A 17,380-nucleotide genomic window follows, 5' to 3' on the forward strand; every position below is an offset into this window, starting at 1 on the left:
TAACTGGACACCCTCAAGCGACAAAGTATCATATTAAACAAGTCGTTAAACTCGATAAGGCATGAAGGTACCCTGATTGATTTTATGAAGGTACAAAACACTCTCCTTAAGGACACGATCGCAGATAATAAGCAGATGTTTCCATTTAAGTCTCGCCGCATTTTTCGGCGTTGGTATGCCATTGTGATCTAATGGGTACCCGTAGGAAATGAGAGAGAGAAAGGAGGGGGGGAAGGAAAAAAAAGAAAGGCTGCAAGAGAGAGAGAGAGAGAAAGAGAAAGAGAGAGAAACGCTATTTGTTTTTTTCATTTTGCGCCCCCTTTTACTAATTCGTTGATGCATATGCTCTATTAGAACATTCGGATGTGTAAGAGAGAGAGAGAGAGAGGGAGAGACACGCCAAGTTTTTTCCCCTCCTTCGTTTTAGTGGAAGCTATTCTGAGAGAGAGAGAGAGAGAGAGAGAGAGAGAGAGAGAGAGAGAGAGAGAGAGAGAGAGAGAGGGTATACCAATTAATTATCCTTGTCGCCACCGTTTGTAGTTTACTTGCTGCTGGGCAGTCGTGACCACTGGGCACTCGCCCTCCTCCTGTTGTTTACATCCGCGTATGATAAATAAAAACAGGTCCGGCAGAGAGAATCGAGGTGTTACAAGGTGAATGTGATTGATAAATAGGATCCCCTTCTGTTTATTCAATCAGGGCTCGAAGGCTATTTTTTTTATCTCTCGGGTATCTTCTTTCTTTAATCTTCTTTTTATGTCGAGTCATATGTTTGCTATCAACTTTTTTTCCATTTAGCATTTATTTTCTGTAACAGCCGATTTTATCTGACCCATGTTGTTTTATCTCCGTTTTATCTTGGAGGACATCATGCGGTATCTCTCTTTCAAATAGCCATGAGTTCGGTAAACCATCATCGGCCAGTAATTGAAACACAATCTAGGCCACCTTTAAAAGTAATGGCGAATCGAAGGAAAAACTTAATGAAAACGGTAAAAGAATCATTTCCTCAGCTTGCTATTAAGCCACCATTTTTCTCTCTCCTGTGCACTTTGATAAATAGAAATTCAATAGATTTCCATTGCCTCCCAACCCCCTGGTGCCCACCGAAAGCAATAGCCCCCATTCCCATCCAACCCGCCTCTTGCCCGTAAGCTCATCTTCGCTTCCAGGGCCCTTTCGGTGCACGCCAGAATCGGGCTTCATACAACGAAGGCGTATCATTACGGTTATAGTAAGAGGCCTTAATATCACACCTCCTCGGGTTTATAATCAAGATATAAAGGTAGGGCATTTTTGAGCTAACTTTCAGTACAGGTATCGTCTGATTGAATTTCTCCTTATCGTCCTCTGCTCCGTTGAACCTTTTATTGTGTTGCTTTTACGATTCTCATATGTTTATGATCATTACTACGACTTTTGCCATTGGTCAGTTCGTAAGGCCGTCCCGTCTTTTTCGGTATACCTTCTACGGTTGCTGCTGTTTTTGGATCACTTGTGCTTCTATCACTACTGCCATTACCTCTGTTAATGCTGTTATTTAATTTTTAAAACTACTGCAAATAATTATTTGATGAGGGTAATGAGGATAACTACAACTACTACGGTTGCTTAGAAAAGTATTACCATAAAATATTCAACCAATGAGGGTAGGGCAATAATGATAACGCTTATTTATACTAGCTTGCTAGATTTCATCATTAAGTGCTAATTCGAAATCAAATTGGCAAAAGCTTTAGCTAATTGGCTTTCATGAAACATTTTAAATGAATACGTAAAGTTTCTTTATGTATTCATTTTTACGTTGCTTCATAGGATCACAGAGAAATATTTAGCTCTGTTTGTATTCAGCTCCATAAAAAAATTCAACTTTCCTTCTTAAAAACGCCATTGATTTTAGATACACAATTCATTTCAGTACATTAATTTTAGATACATGGATTTCTTATATTATTTATTTTAGTTTATTGTACACTAGCTGACAAACCTAGCATTGCCTGGGAAAACTGAATGACAATCAATAGGCTCTCTCTCTCTCTCTCTCTCTCTCTCTCTCTCTCTCTCTCTCTCTCTCTCTCTCAACACACCCATTCACTATCAGAGAATTCAGTAACTTTAGGCCGGATATTCACTATCGGGTTTACCTGTCATTTCTTGTGTCGGTTCATCGAAACTGATGTTAAAACTTTCATGTAGACGACAGTTTGTGGGCGGAGTCAGTCCACTTACTAGAACGGTTGAACTAATGGAATTACCTAAAGTTTTTCCAACCGACTGACAGGTAATTGCATGTGTGGATGGGTAAGCAACGATTTCGTGACAGTTTGTTGCTGGATTTCATCTAGGAAGGATCTCAGCCACTTTGATCAGAAGATGAATAAATTTTGTATCGGCCTAATTCATTTCATTGTTAGACCTGTCAGCACTATTTGTAGGTTTTTATGAGTCCAAATCATATAATAAAAATTTAAAACAATATTTCCATGTGGCACAGACAATTTGGTATAGGCCTAGGCCAATGTCCTGGCTTTTTATGATAGGTGTTACTATAATGAAAGTAAACTTCACTGTCTATTTCATAAAAAAAACTGAACCAACCCCCAGGTTCTGATTCAAACTCATCATTAATACTGTATGGGAATATACGTCTTTTTTTAATAAGAAATATTTGGACTACAGTACTCTGTTACGCCTTTTTGCTTCTTTCCTATTATTAAGTGAATTGCCGCAGCAGATTAAGGAAAAAGTGGCAAAACATTTTCCAATACAGCTAACTTCAGCTCATGATACGTATACTTCATGTTAGTTTTAGGGATGTTTTTAACGTAGTATAATAAATTACAAATCATTATCTTTACATTGACAACAAATTCATAAATGTAGCATTAAGTATAAGGTTACTATATCCACCTGGGTAATTCATACCTTCGGTGATACCTTGCACATTGGGCTTAGCCAGCAGCTACTATGAATGCGTGGATGGGGAAGTCGTTCTCAGCTGCAGAAAGCGAATCTCTACTTGATAAGTAAGTACACCTTAGTTAGAAATTACCGATATAGGTTTTTCAATGTTGATTTTATCGAGGTAATTAACAATTATAGTAATAATTATCATATATTATGATTAGAATTCACGTAAATTCTGATAAAAAACTGATGTTATAGGGGATTTATTGTTGCCGGTTAATCATATGTCTGACAATGCCTGGAAGGAAACCTGGATTGCTCAGGCGAAAAATTACCATAAATCCGTAAAGCATGTGAAGGAAAACCTGACGGAATTGATAAAAACGAAAATTTAATTCAGTTTGTCTGTTTGACGTCTGTCACGGTGGTAGAGGTTTGATTTTTAGGTATAAAGCTTCCTGGGGTCACATGTGGGCCGTGTGCCAAATTTTGTCTGCTTCTGTCAAGCGGTTCAGATTTTTGTAGAGGACAAACATATAAACATTCACTTTTATATATGTAGATTTCGATACATCAAGTTTAGATACATCGGTTTCGTCATATATGGCACAGGATTCATTTCGAAAGCTTAATTTCAGATTCGTGCATTTCTTTTCATTAATAATTGAATGTAAATGATTGTGAGTAAGGGCAAGTATATATGCCTGTGTGTAATCGTAAAAATAAATATCAGTTCTTGTCAAGATGGGTATAGGGCCATGGGAGACCGTACTCAATTAAGTGTTAATATCTAAAACATCAAATATTGAGGCAATGTAGTCCACTACTCAGCAAGACTAATTAAAAGATTAAATATATTTTCCATTAAAATATCCAGACATGTGCAACTGTTAGTATCACACAGAAATAACGACTATTTGCCTTTCTTTTCTTTTCACCGAATATAGTATTTTATCCCCTTATCAAGTCGCATGCTATTCAGACATTTACAATTACAATAATCGTATGATACTACCGACTGTTTGTCTGTCTTTTTCTCTTTCTACCTTGGAAAAAATAAATTATCCCCTTATCATATCTCATAATATTCAAACATTTCTAATCTCTCTCTCTCTCTCTCTCTCTCTCTCTCTCTCTCTCTCTCTCTCTGATGAAATAACCCGCCACCCCTGGAGGGGTAGAACCGAGACACTGTTCTGGCGAGTCTGCAGGTAAATCTCTACGAAAATCATGTTTCATCCCGTATCAAATCTAGTAATATTCAAACAATTCAAGTTATGATAATCAGGTGATGCTACCGATTTTATCACTTTCTCAACCGGACCGTGGCCACATTCTCCATTCCGATCGCGCTTTCTCTAATACGGAATTAGATCTTCGAGTGACCTCACGCCTGTACAGATGTTCCTGACCTGTATGTCTGTACAGGTGTGTAATGCAATCTGCATGCATGGGCTGTACGTTCCAGCTCCTAATTGTGCTCGCGCATGCGCTCGTGAAATGCGATCTGTGCCGTATGTTTTTGCTGGTCGAATTTCATTCGCAATGCTAATTGGCAACACTGGGGACTTTCTTTGCTGTTGTTACTTGTCGTTCGTCATGCGATTATCGCCTCTGAAATATGTGAAAGGATGCCGCCGGTGTGTTGTGCAGTCTGAACCTTTCATAAATAACTTAATTCTTGAAGTGGTTTTTTTTTTTTTTTTTTTTTGCTGCTTGCGTTGTTTTTCTGGATGTTGTCTCTGCAGTATTTGGAAATGCGGTCGTCTTTGAAATGTGGTTTATATTATTATTGCTGAAGTAGTCGTTGCACCATTTTAAATCTCGCCCAAGGATGTTTTGAAGCTCACTGCTTTGATTTTATTTTTCTCTTTTAACTGGTTAAGATTTTTATAATATTTTCTAAAGGCCTTTAGAGTTCGTCTGAATTCATTCAGGGCGTTCAACGGAATTCAGAAATATTCAAGTCTGTAAGGTTTTGCAAAAACTCGTTTTAATGTACACACACATATATATAAATATAGATAGATAGATAGATAGATAGATAGATACGTATATAATATATATGTGTATGTGGGTATATATTATATATATAGACATAAATAGATATCCACTTTATTTTTTTTTATGACTGTTTTCATATATATTTATCAGGTACATAAAATTTTTGTCATTATTTCTTTACTTGTAATGGAATTCTAAGGTATTCTGATTGCTATGATTTCAAAAGTATATTAGTGCATTTTATCTGTTTATGTCTATATATATATATATATATATATATATATATATATATATATATATATATATATATATATATATATATATATATATATATATATATATCATATATATATATATATATATATATATATATATATATATATATATATATATATATATATATATATATATATATATATATATATATAGACATAAATAGATATCCACTTTATTTTCTTATGACTGTTTTCTTATATATGTATCAGGTACATAAAATTTTTGTCATTATTTCGTTACTTGTAATGGAATTCTAAGGTATTCTGATAGCTACGATTTCAAAAGTATATTAGTGCATTTTATTCTTCTTTCTTATGCTACTAGAAATTTCTCTTATTTTTAGGTACACGTAACGGAATTCTAAAGCATTCTGTCCATCAGGAGTTCTAAAATAAACATGGCATAGTCTAGATATCTCCCATGTTCACAGATTTGACTCATTTTTTTTTCTGTCAGTTAGTCATTTTATTCTATCTATCTATCTATCTATATATATATATATATATATATATATATATATATATATATATATATATATATATGTAGCACTCTGCAGGAAAAGGTGAATGGAAAGATTCTTTCACGTATTCCTGAGAGCGCTTCCTATATACTATATATACGGTATATGCCACAGGACCATTGTGGTATTGGATGAATATATATATATATATATATATATATATATATATATATATATATATATATATATATATATATATATATATGTATATATATATATATATATATATATATATATATATATATATATATATATATATATATATATATATATATATATATATATACTGTTATAAATATAATAAAACGAGTTTTTCCTAAAATCTTAGAAGTTAAGTATACCTTAGTTTAAACAGACGACTGAGCTGATTAACAGCTCTCCTAGGGCTGGCCCGAAGGATTAGACTTATTCTACGTGGCTAAGAACCGATTGGTTACCTAGCAACAGGACCTACAGTTTATTGTGGAATCCGAACCACATTATAGCGAGAAATTAATTTCTATCACCAAAAGTGGATTCCTCTAATTCTTCATTGGCCGGTCGGAGATTCGAGCGCGGGCCCTGCAGCGTGCTAGCCGAAAACGGTACCGACCAGTCCAACGAGGAACTGTAGACTTGAATACTTCTGAATTCCGTTGAACACCCTGAATGAATTCAGACGAATTCTAGAGGCCTTTAGAAAACAGAACAAAAACAGACATGGCATAGTCTAGATATCTCCCAGGTTCACAGATCTGACTAATTTGTTTTTCTTTTTTCTCCTGTCAGTTAGTCATTTTAATCTACAGTTCAAGGCGGCCTGAAATTTCTGTCATTCTTCCCTGTGGTTCATATAACGGAGTTCTAAGACGGTATCCTTCAAGGTTTCCAAAATATTGTTGACGTGGCCCATTGTGGGATGCTGAATATGCGAAGACGTCGAGATGGCGACGAGTCGGATTCATAAATTCTTCAGCTTCTTCCGTCAGCCTCCTTCAAATATTCAGTTCGTTAGCAAATGTGAAAGCTTAATTCGATTGCATTATAATTCCGTTATCTCCTCCTTTTTTTCTTTGCCTGATCCTCTCTTTTTTTTTTTCATTTGCATTTGAATTAAAAGCTTTTCTCAGTTTGCATCAGAGCAAAGTCTGTTGAACCTTTATTGTGTTGCTTTTACGAATTTCATATGTTTATTAATACTACGACTGTTGCCATTGGTCAGTTCGTAAGGCCGTCTTTTTCGATATACCTTCTACGTTTGCTGTTGTTTTTAGATCACTTCTACTTCTATAACAACTTCCATTACCTCTGTTAATGTTGTTATAATCCTTAAAACTGCTGTTGTTTTCAGATCACTTCTACTTCTATAACTACATCCATTGCCACTGTTAAGGTTGTTGTTATTCTTAAAACTACAGCAAATAGTTATGTGATGGCGGTAATGATGATAATAACTACAATTACAACAGTTGTTTAGATAAGTATGACCATAAAATGTTTCAGCTAATTTAGACGGTAGAACAATAATGATAACACTTAATTATAGTAGCTTAATTCAATTGAGTTTTCATTTTTCCTTTTTTTATTATTTTGCCAGTATCTCTTAATTTACAAATTGTATGAACTGAATTATCATCGACGAAGGATCTTCAGTGAAAATTTAATTTTATTTAATTTTCTTTTTCAAGTTTTTCTTTTTTTCTGTAGTTTTTTCTGTTTTTGTTTACATTCTAGATTTGATATACTATTCATTATATATATATATATATATATATATATATATATATATATATATATATATATATATATATATATATATATATATATATATATATATATTCATGATGCTGCCTTGTAATATGTATATCCTCCCATAGCTTTGATATATGAGCTCTTCTGTTTATCATGTATTATGTGTAATGATAATGATTATTGAAATATCATATTTAGTGGTACCAGATCTCAAAAGAACACGTGTGTGTGTCCTAGTGAAGGGTTGTTTCACTTCAGCTGTTATCGCAAAAGATAACGCGATGACAGGCGAGATAACAATTGTTGATTCTTTCTGAAATCAACTCGGGGTTTTCGTTTTGTTTTCAAAACATGCCAGTCATAGTTACCCAGCCGCAGTCTGTTTGATCGTGTTACGATTTCTGTAAAAGCTTTGTCTCATACGAGAAGAAGACGTGTATTTTTGAGAGTAAGACCTCATGCTCGATTGCATCATGTTTTGTAATGTTACGTACATTGCTCTGGTCATGTATGACCTTTTAAGAGTAAAGACGAACAAGTATTGCCCTCATTGCGTTCAAGTACATCATCTTTCTTCTAGAATTTATGTATCTCTCACCTAAAATGCTTTAATGACGTCACTTGAGTATTTCATGTGCTACTGGAATCCTCAGAGTTTTTCATTCTTATTTCAGAGACCATTCAGTTGTGTTCACTCTCTCCCTCTCCGTATTTCTTAAAAAGAGAATAATATTAGCGTAATATATTTGTGCTCACTGGTATTAAATATAGCTTTCGAGATCTGAGTGTAGGAAAAGTGTAAAAATTCGTAACGGCGCCCGATAAAAAGTGTGTTTTGTGGATTTTGCAAAGGTTTTCACAAGCTTCTGAAAACCTTACCATGGTATAATAAGGTGTATTTGAGAGAATTCTTGCCTTAGTGAAATTATTATTGATAAATCTTTTGTGTATTTTTGTGTGTTCTTGTGTTTGCAATCTCTTAATATTTTGCACATTTCTTGTGTTGGTGATTTAATATTTATTTACTTAGCATTTAAAATATTTCTTAATAATTTAACATTGCATACTTGATTTAATTTTCATTTATTAAGATTTTCTTTTCAAATCATAAGTAATTCTTGATAGTTTAAATTTTGCTTGATTAATGTAATTTCTTGGTAAATTAAAGTTTTGTGATTTAATTTTGTTTAATAATTTAACTCAAGAATTAATTAAATTTTGTGTTGTTTTCAAGTAATAGTAAATTTTTTTAGATTGTGAATTCTAATTATAAATTTTGAATTTAACAATAAAATTTCGTATTTAAAATAAAAAAAAGTGTTTCATTTGTTGACCACCAGTGAATAGGATTAATTGTGTGCATAAGGCAAAGTGATAAACATGTTTTTTTCCATTAGTTTTGCTGAAGTGAATTAAGACCAGGGAAACAGTTAGAGTTGTTTTGATGGAGTGATGTCCTTTTACTCTAGTATATTTCTTGTTTAATAGTGGATACCTCACACTAATTTTGATAAACTTAGTTTGATTTTTCACATAATTAATAAGTTTTTTAAGGGATCACTGTTACCTTTAGAGTACTCAGTCGTAATTCTTATTGTTATGAGAGTTCAGGTATCTGGCTGAAGTGAGGTATATATATATATATATATATATATATATATATATATATATATATATATATGTGTGTGTGTGTATAGAAATAATCAACACACAATCACGTGTTGAACAGAATTAAATTTCTGACTCACATTCAGATCGAACCCAGGTCTTTCAACTGAAAGGCAAGGGCGCTGCCCACTAGGCCATAGAAGTCTAAAAGTCATTGCTTGAGTGGGGAAGTTGGGGAAAACTCGCTGGTATGCAAGCATTTAGCTTGGCCAGGTAATTCCTTGGGTGCAGTTGCTCTCAGGTTCCAGCTGCTTTTAGACTTGTATGACCTAGTGGTCAGCGCCCTTGCCTTTCAATTGAAAGACCTGGGTTCGATCCTGATGTGAGTCAGAAATTTATTTCTTTTCCACACGTGATTGTGTGTTGATTATTTCTATCTTATTCACTCAGAAGGGATAATTCGAATAAAATGCTGTGAATTGGGTCATTGCTGAGTCGGAAAAAGTCTGCAAGCAGTTAGGCCCAGGTAAAAGTTGCTCTCTGGTTCCAGCTTCTTTCAGACTTGCCTAGTGGGCAGGCTTTTCAATTGAAAGACCTGGGTGCAGTCAGTTATCAGGTTCCATATATCTTTTAGACTTGTATTGCCTAGTGGGCATATATATGTTACCGAAGGGGAATTTTTAGTTGCCGTCCCTGTAGTCCTGAGTTCCTGTCCTTCGTTGGTTGAAAGTACTTATTACCTGGGTAACATATATGAAAATATATTATTTCCTGATGAGCGAAGTCATTAAAATTTATGATATATATGAATCATGGTGATGTGATACATACATATATATTTATATATATATATGTATATATGATAAATAATTTATATATGTATATGTATATGTTGTGTGTGTGTGTGTGTGTGTGGAAGTAAACGCGTGCGAATGTCCTCAGTGAAATTTTAATTCGACTGAATTTTCCTTTTTGCCGTTTAATTTTTTATTTTATATTATTTTCTCTTAAGTAATGATTTCCAGTACTCGCTTCATTGGCGAAATACTGTCAGAAAAAGATGCTTTAACCGTTAAGTATCGTGTTTAAGAATCATAAATTCTCCAGCTTCCGTCAGGCTTTGGACATTCATTTCGTTAGTGTAAGGTCCTTAGTGAAAGCTTAATGCGATTCCATTATAAGTACGTTATTTCTTTATTATTTCTTTACTTGTTCGTCCTATGTAGTTTTCCGCAAAAGAAAACTTTTGAGACGGCTTTTTATCTGCCCGTCCGCCCTCAGATTTTAAAAACTACTGAGGCTAGAGTACTGCAAATTGTTGTGTTGGTCATTCACCCTCCAATCATCGAACACACCAAATTGCAGCCCTCTAGCCTCAGTAGTTTTTATTTTATTTAAGGTTAAAGTTAACCATAATCATGCGTCTGGCAACGCTATAGGACAGGCCACCACCGGGCCGTGCCTGAAACATTCATGGGCCGCGGCTCATACAGAAAACTCGATAAGCGCCGAAGAACTTCGGCGCGTTTTTTTCTTTTTTATTTTTAATGTTAATTACAATGAGGGCTAAAATAATTGAATTTTCATGTTCCTTTTCGTTTTTTTTTTTTTTATTCTTTTGTCAGTTTTATTCTTTTTTCTTAATTTATGATTAGTTAACGTAGGATCTAAGTGAAAGTCAAATTTAGTTTAATTTTGATACATCCTTTTCAAGTTATTTTGTTTTTTTCCAGTTTCTTTATCTAAATTATAAAGTTTGAAATAGAATTCATTAGCAGAATGCTGTAAGTGAAAGCGAAATTAAATTAAATACTTCTTTTCCTTTTTGTCATTTCTTTTCTTAAATTCCATTTTTTTTATTTATTTATTAAGACTGTAAGTGTTGATACAGGATTCATTTGCGGAAGGTGCCCAGTGAAATTTTAATGTGACTGAATTACCCATGCTCTCGTGGCATTTTTCACTTTCTCTTTTTCTTTTTTATTTCAGTGAATTATCATTGGCTAAGGGATGCTCTAATCATTTGTTATGCTCAGTAATTCGGAAGGTTCAAGGAAACTATTATTTATATTCAGGTTCTTTTCCTGCTTTAACATTTTTCAGTTAATATTAAATTTTAATTACATCTTTTTTTTTAATCATTAACCAAATTTTTATTTATTTTATTTTTAAAATTTGTACAACGCCATTTTAATAAAACAAAATTTACATGAAGCTGATTTTCACTGAAAAAACAAACGCATTTTATCATTGTATTTCTTCTAAAATCCTTTCCCCTCTGTGAATTCGAACATCTCTCATAACAAATTCTCTTTTTCAGTTACCGTTTAGTCTAGTTACGAAACCACTAAGCTGTTAATTGAACAGTAATGTGTTCATCATGTGATTCAATATCAGACTGATATGTTTTTTTTTTAAGTTCTTGTATTGTTAATAGACTTTAGGTTAAAGTCTACTTGAGATCCATTGAATAATATGTCGTCCTTCCTTTTATCCGAACCTCATCCGGACTTTCATTCGTTGTTTCTATTTTTGTTTCATATTTTTCTTTCTATTCAGTGAGTAGTTTTCGTTCTATCATTTGATTTTAACTGTATTCGGAGTGACATTTCTAATACATCATGGTTTACTTGATAGATGGGTGTAAATTACCATGGATGCACAATATTTTTAACTTCTAAATCATAAATGGATATATGAATCTCTAGAGGTATTTATTGAATTATACAGACTTGTTGCTGAGGTTTAGTACAATTTACTAAATCACCTCTCTCACAAAAATCAATTCGAAACTGATGGAGAATAACAGGTTTTCTCCTGCTTTCACCGAATATTAGTAATATCAGGGATGACCTTTTCTTAATGATGTTAAGAAATCAGACAGGCACATTTCTTAGCCATCATGGCATAGTCCCCCCCTTCCCCGCCCTCACTCACTCACTCACTGTTGATCCTCTTGGCAAACACGCGCAATGTTAATTGACGGCGGCGCTTTTGAAAAATCCAGGACGTGAATCAGAATCCATCAAAATCTACTTCGAGCTGTTTGCCTGAAGGCGTAGACGTTTAACCTCTTATCAAAAGGTGAAAAATTCAAACATTCAAGTTTCTTTTATTATGTACATATACATATACATATATATTATATATATATATATATATATATATATATATATATATATATATATATATATATATATATATATATATATGTGTGTGTGTGTGTGTGTGTGTTGTATATGTGTGTGTATGTACGTATGTATAACTGAATCACGAAGATGTGGAACGTGACGAATGTATAAATAAAGGCAATAGCCACGAAGGGAAAAGTGAAACACGGAGTAGTTGCTAGGCCTTTCGTGGCTATTGCCTTATATATTTATATATATATATATATATATATATATATATATATATATATGTGTGTGTGTGTGTGTGTGTGTGTGTGTGTGTGTGTGTGTGTGTGTGTGTATTTGTCATATGAAACTACTTTCAGATTTATTTATTTATTTTTAGTTTCCGATTTTAATTTATTACGGCGTCAATAACCCAGGTGTTGTGACGCCAGTTTCAGTAGCTATAATCAGTCAATCAATAACCAAGTTCATCTTCCACTGCACAGATAAAAGAGGCACTTGAAATATTATTGACTCTTTAATTTACTGTTGTTTTCTAGATTCGATTTTGAAGTAGTAAATGTGGTTTTTCACACCAAGGCGTTCCAGCATGTGCAGGGTGCAGGGAATTTTCGCCTTTTCCCAGAAACTTGTTGAGATATCACTTATATTTTGCCATTTCGTATGATACAGGGATAACTGCAAAGCCAAAGACCTCTCGTAGTCTAATGTTAAACGATTCGTTTTCGACAAGAAACTAAATGAGACGATCGAAACCCAGAAGTAATATTGAAGGTTTTATTTCTTTTATTCTGTGGAGTGAAAGGCGTAGTTGCTGGGTTCTGGACTCTCCTACTTACTTGTGCTGACTTCATTGTTACGGGGCTCTGCGTTGTCACTGACACTTGCTCCAGACAGTTAAGGTTGTTGCAAGTACTCATAAAGCTTGAAAAAAAATTCTTTTTCGGTCGACCATTGTTTATTAGACCGGGGTTCAGCATTAGGGGAATAACTCCCTTTACTGCCACCCGCCCCCTCCCCCCTCGCTGAAGACTCGAACTAACGTCCCCTTTTTCTTTTTGTGCAGACTCAAACTAGCACTGTTTTTCTTTTACTAGAACTAACGTATGTTGATATTAAAGCCAAGCGTTTTACCGACCTCTGATTGATCTTGTTATATGTTAAGTTTTTTTGTGAAACCGTCAGAATACAGTTTCTTAATTTTTCTGTTGTTATTTTCACGTAAACGACTGCGGCAAAAATAAACTATACAAGACTTAAAACGAACATTATTAGTTAATTAGTAAGTTATTCCGACACTATTTGGTGATTTAAGTAATACCACTTAATAGTTATAAAAATACTTTATTTTAAGAATCATTTAGTTACGATGGCTTCCAAAAGATTACAATAAAATATCCTTGTTAATGACGTATATATATATAGACTCTCTACATAATATATATTTATAAACTCACGAATATGTAAACACGTATAAACATTATATATATATATATATATATATATATATATATATATATATATATATATATATATAAAATATATATATATAATATATATATATATATATATATATATATATATATATATATATGTATATATATATATATATATATATATATATATATATATATATATATATATATATATATATATATATATATATTTATATATATATATATATATATATATATATATATATATATATTTGCAACACACAGCATACAGTTAGAATCATCATATAACGAATTACTCGTACAGGAAATAGAGCCAAACGTTCAAAGCGTATATACCTGTGGTTTACATACAGCAAGCGTAATTATTTGTTTACAGATCATGGAGAATATTCGTAAAGAACAAAACATCGAGTTAATTAAACTTTTAAAAAGGCAGGCTTTTTTTTTTTCTTTACAAAACAACAGGATTATTTTAAGTAATTTGGCGTTGCAACAAATGATCAAGATTTCATAAACAGGTAATAATGTTTATTTTTCGTCCTGTTTCTTAATAAGTCTTTCTAGCCAATATTTTAATTAGATGTGGTCAGTTTATCATTTATGGTCTTTCCACTTCTCTTTGTCCTTCTTTTTTCCTTCTTCTTCTTATCAGTCAGGACGAACTGCTTATTTTGCCATTTTTCTTGTTGAAAAGTCAAGAGCTTTATGAATATACATATGTATGTTGCTGTTACTGTAACGTTGTTCTAAATTCCTTTTTTGAAGAAATTTCAGACGAAGGTCCTTTAAAACTATCTGTTTTTCATTCATGCCATGATAAATGATTAATTGTGAGTAATGTCTCCGCTTTTATTTCATCTCCAGACGAAAAATAACGACTAGAAAACTCGACAGAAGGGAAAAAGTAATCGTGATCAAAGTAATTACAGAAGTTGCATCACCATTAACACAAAAAAAGGTAATCTGTTCCCATCATACATAACATTATCCTGAGGTTGAAACGGACTCTACTGGAAACTCTCATGATAGCCCTTGTCGATGTTTACAAAAATATATTTATCTGTTTTGGAAATGAAATGCGAGAATATATCCCATGGTCTATGGAAAATAACAGGATTATTTTTTTTTTCACAACCATTCCAGAGCTACAATTCACAATAGAACATCTACCTACCAATTAAATCTGAACATGGCATCATATATCTTACAAGAAATTTTTTAACCAAACATTAAGATTGAGGAGGAACACAGTTTGCTTTAGAATATTTGTTTCAAATTACAGTATTAAATATAATAATCTGTTCTGTTGGAAACAAAAAACCAGGTTTGCCAAGAAATATGCATTCATATTCTTTGTCAGTGCGTTAATATTTACAAGTTTGTATGTGTACTTAGTAGATATGAATGTTAGTATAGGAATGTTTGTGTAGATGTGGATGTTTATGAATGCACAGTTAGATTCCTCGTGTGTATCCGCTTTTGACCAGACAGTTTCATCATTGTTCTTTTTGGTTCTGGAATAGGATGGAACACTTCAGCTGGCATTTAAGCATGCCCCAACTAGGCTAGTAAAATGGGCATCTGCCTCTTACAAACAACTTATGTGATGAAATGACTGATGTTAGTCATCTGGAAACGTGGACACACCAGAGAAATCTTTTGTATTTAGCAAAACTTAGACTTAAGAAAAAAGTGTTTTTAATAACTTAGGATGTCCTTGTTTTTAATAACTTAGGATGCCCAAAACTCAGTTAATCTTAGACTAGTATTAACTCCATGAGAGCATACCAACGTTCATAGGCTAGCATTATCAGTTGCACTTTATACTTTATCCTAAGGTTTAAACAAGCATTCGCAGTAGTATATACCGAATGAAATACACCCATACATACACCTATACATCGAGGGAGATAGGACATTTTCTTTATTTATAATGATAGTATTGTTTTACATACACATAATGTGAGTAACATATGACTTCAAGCTACACCTGGTGCAAATACAGATATAATCAAAACACATAGATAGCATCCTTAAGCGTGTGATTTGTATGGGCACTTTCGGCCAACCGACCAGCCATATTGAGGACTCCTGGCTTCCATTACAAACCTCATTCAGTACATTGATGCTTCATAGATTAAATCGATCTCGCTAGTTATCCAACACGAGTCTGTATTACTTTCCCAGTATATTTCGGTATTAACTCGGTACGTATCCACCTTTGTCGCCTACTCCGAGGTGCTAGTACTAAACATGGCGGAAGCTCCTTGGGACGCCATGTTTAGTACTAACCCCTCGGGGATCAAAGTATTATATACACCCATTTGTGTATTGTGTGGTCGACAAATTATATTAATAAACGACGTCTTCGTGCGGCCGTCTACTTTACTTAGCATGAGTTTACCCTGGACTTTGACAAAGGTGGATGCGTACCGGGTTAATACCGTATATTTCTTCCCTCGCAATTTTCCCCTCATTTAACGATAGGGAAAAACAGTTGGGCTGTTCAAAGAATGCACGAAGTTGAGAGAAAATAGACGTCGATCTCGAAAATGATTTCTGATGCCTCATCCGGCACTGGGTTAGCCGTAGGAAACATTGCGGTCTCAGAGCGCGAAACTGAAATAACTTTACCAGTCCTGAACGAACTGTGATCTGGCAGTGAATACGATATGGCTGTTAATTGCTGTTTATTTGGATTTTTGTGAAAGAGTTTCGGTATTCAGGCATAAATACTCTGAAAGCGTCCCAAAACTGATGCTGCCTTATATATCGAGGGTTCAGTAATAAATTATGTCAATGAACACCATGAAAATTAGGTTGATTTTGAAAAAAATTTGTAAAACTGATGTCCGAAATGTTTGTAGTACCTCTGCTCACAGTGGTAGTGATGTTTAAGGAAATGCATCTTTATACTCTCAAAAGGAAATAGAGTTTGCGTCTAGAAAATTTGAGGATAGGCCTGTTTGCACCCCATGCTCCAAATATTAGTTAATCGTACATCATGACATTCTGTGGGTGAGATGAATTTGCGCTTCCCGATAACGTGAAATTTTATTCAAAATCGTTTCAAGTATAGAAAACGGTTACACAAAAGTCTTCAGTTTACCATTAGGCGGGATAGTTTTAGTAATAGAAAATGAGAATTTTGACAAATATAGATGGTAAACTTACATAATTGTTCTGTTGTTTCAAAGATAGCCACATTATAAAGTATTAAATGACTCCATGAAAATACCGTGTTTTAGTTTTTGGAAGAATTTAAGAAAATTTAAAAGTTACTATGTTATGGATCCTTGAGAATATCGGTAATTATGACCAATATTAAACTCATATATCAGGTAGGCTTGTCCAGATAATGGAAACGAATGCATAGGCCACTGTTAAAACATTCTTTTCATTTTACCATTCTTAGTAAACGAAAATACATAACATCTCTCTTTTCGAGGGCAATGTTCCATCCTTTTTTCTATGCAAGCAAAGTTATGTCTGCATATTCTTAATCGTATATTTTCGGAATTCACAAACTTGTGTTATTGATTATGTATGTATGTAGTACGTATATATATATATATATATATATATATATATATATATATATATATATATATATATATATATATATATATATATATATATATATATATATGTAGACTGCCGCTCGAATAATAATTCCCAATTTTTATAAGTTATACAATTGTTCCTCCTAAGATTATACATCCCATAGGCATTAGATACTG

General features: G+C 33.3%; 1 protein-coding gene across 1 annotated transcript in view; it reads left to right on the forward strand.

The window, feature by feature from the left end:
- Positions 1-17,380, forward strand: part of LOC136825491 (peptidyl-prolyl cis-trans isomerase 1-like) — a 383,360-nt gene that overhangs the window by 325,296 nt on the left and 40,684 nt on the right. The gene's annotated exons all lie outside the window — the stretch shown is intronic.

The sequence above is a fragment of the Macrobrachium rosenbergii genome, chromosome 37, assembly GCF_040412425.1.
Source record: "Macrobrachium rosenbergii isolate ZJJX-2024 chromosome 37, ASM4041242v1, whole genome shotgun sequence".
Lineage (NCBI taxonomy): Eukaryota > Metazoa > Arthropoda > Malacostraca > Decapoda > Palaemonidae > Macrobrachium > Macrobrachium rosenbergii.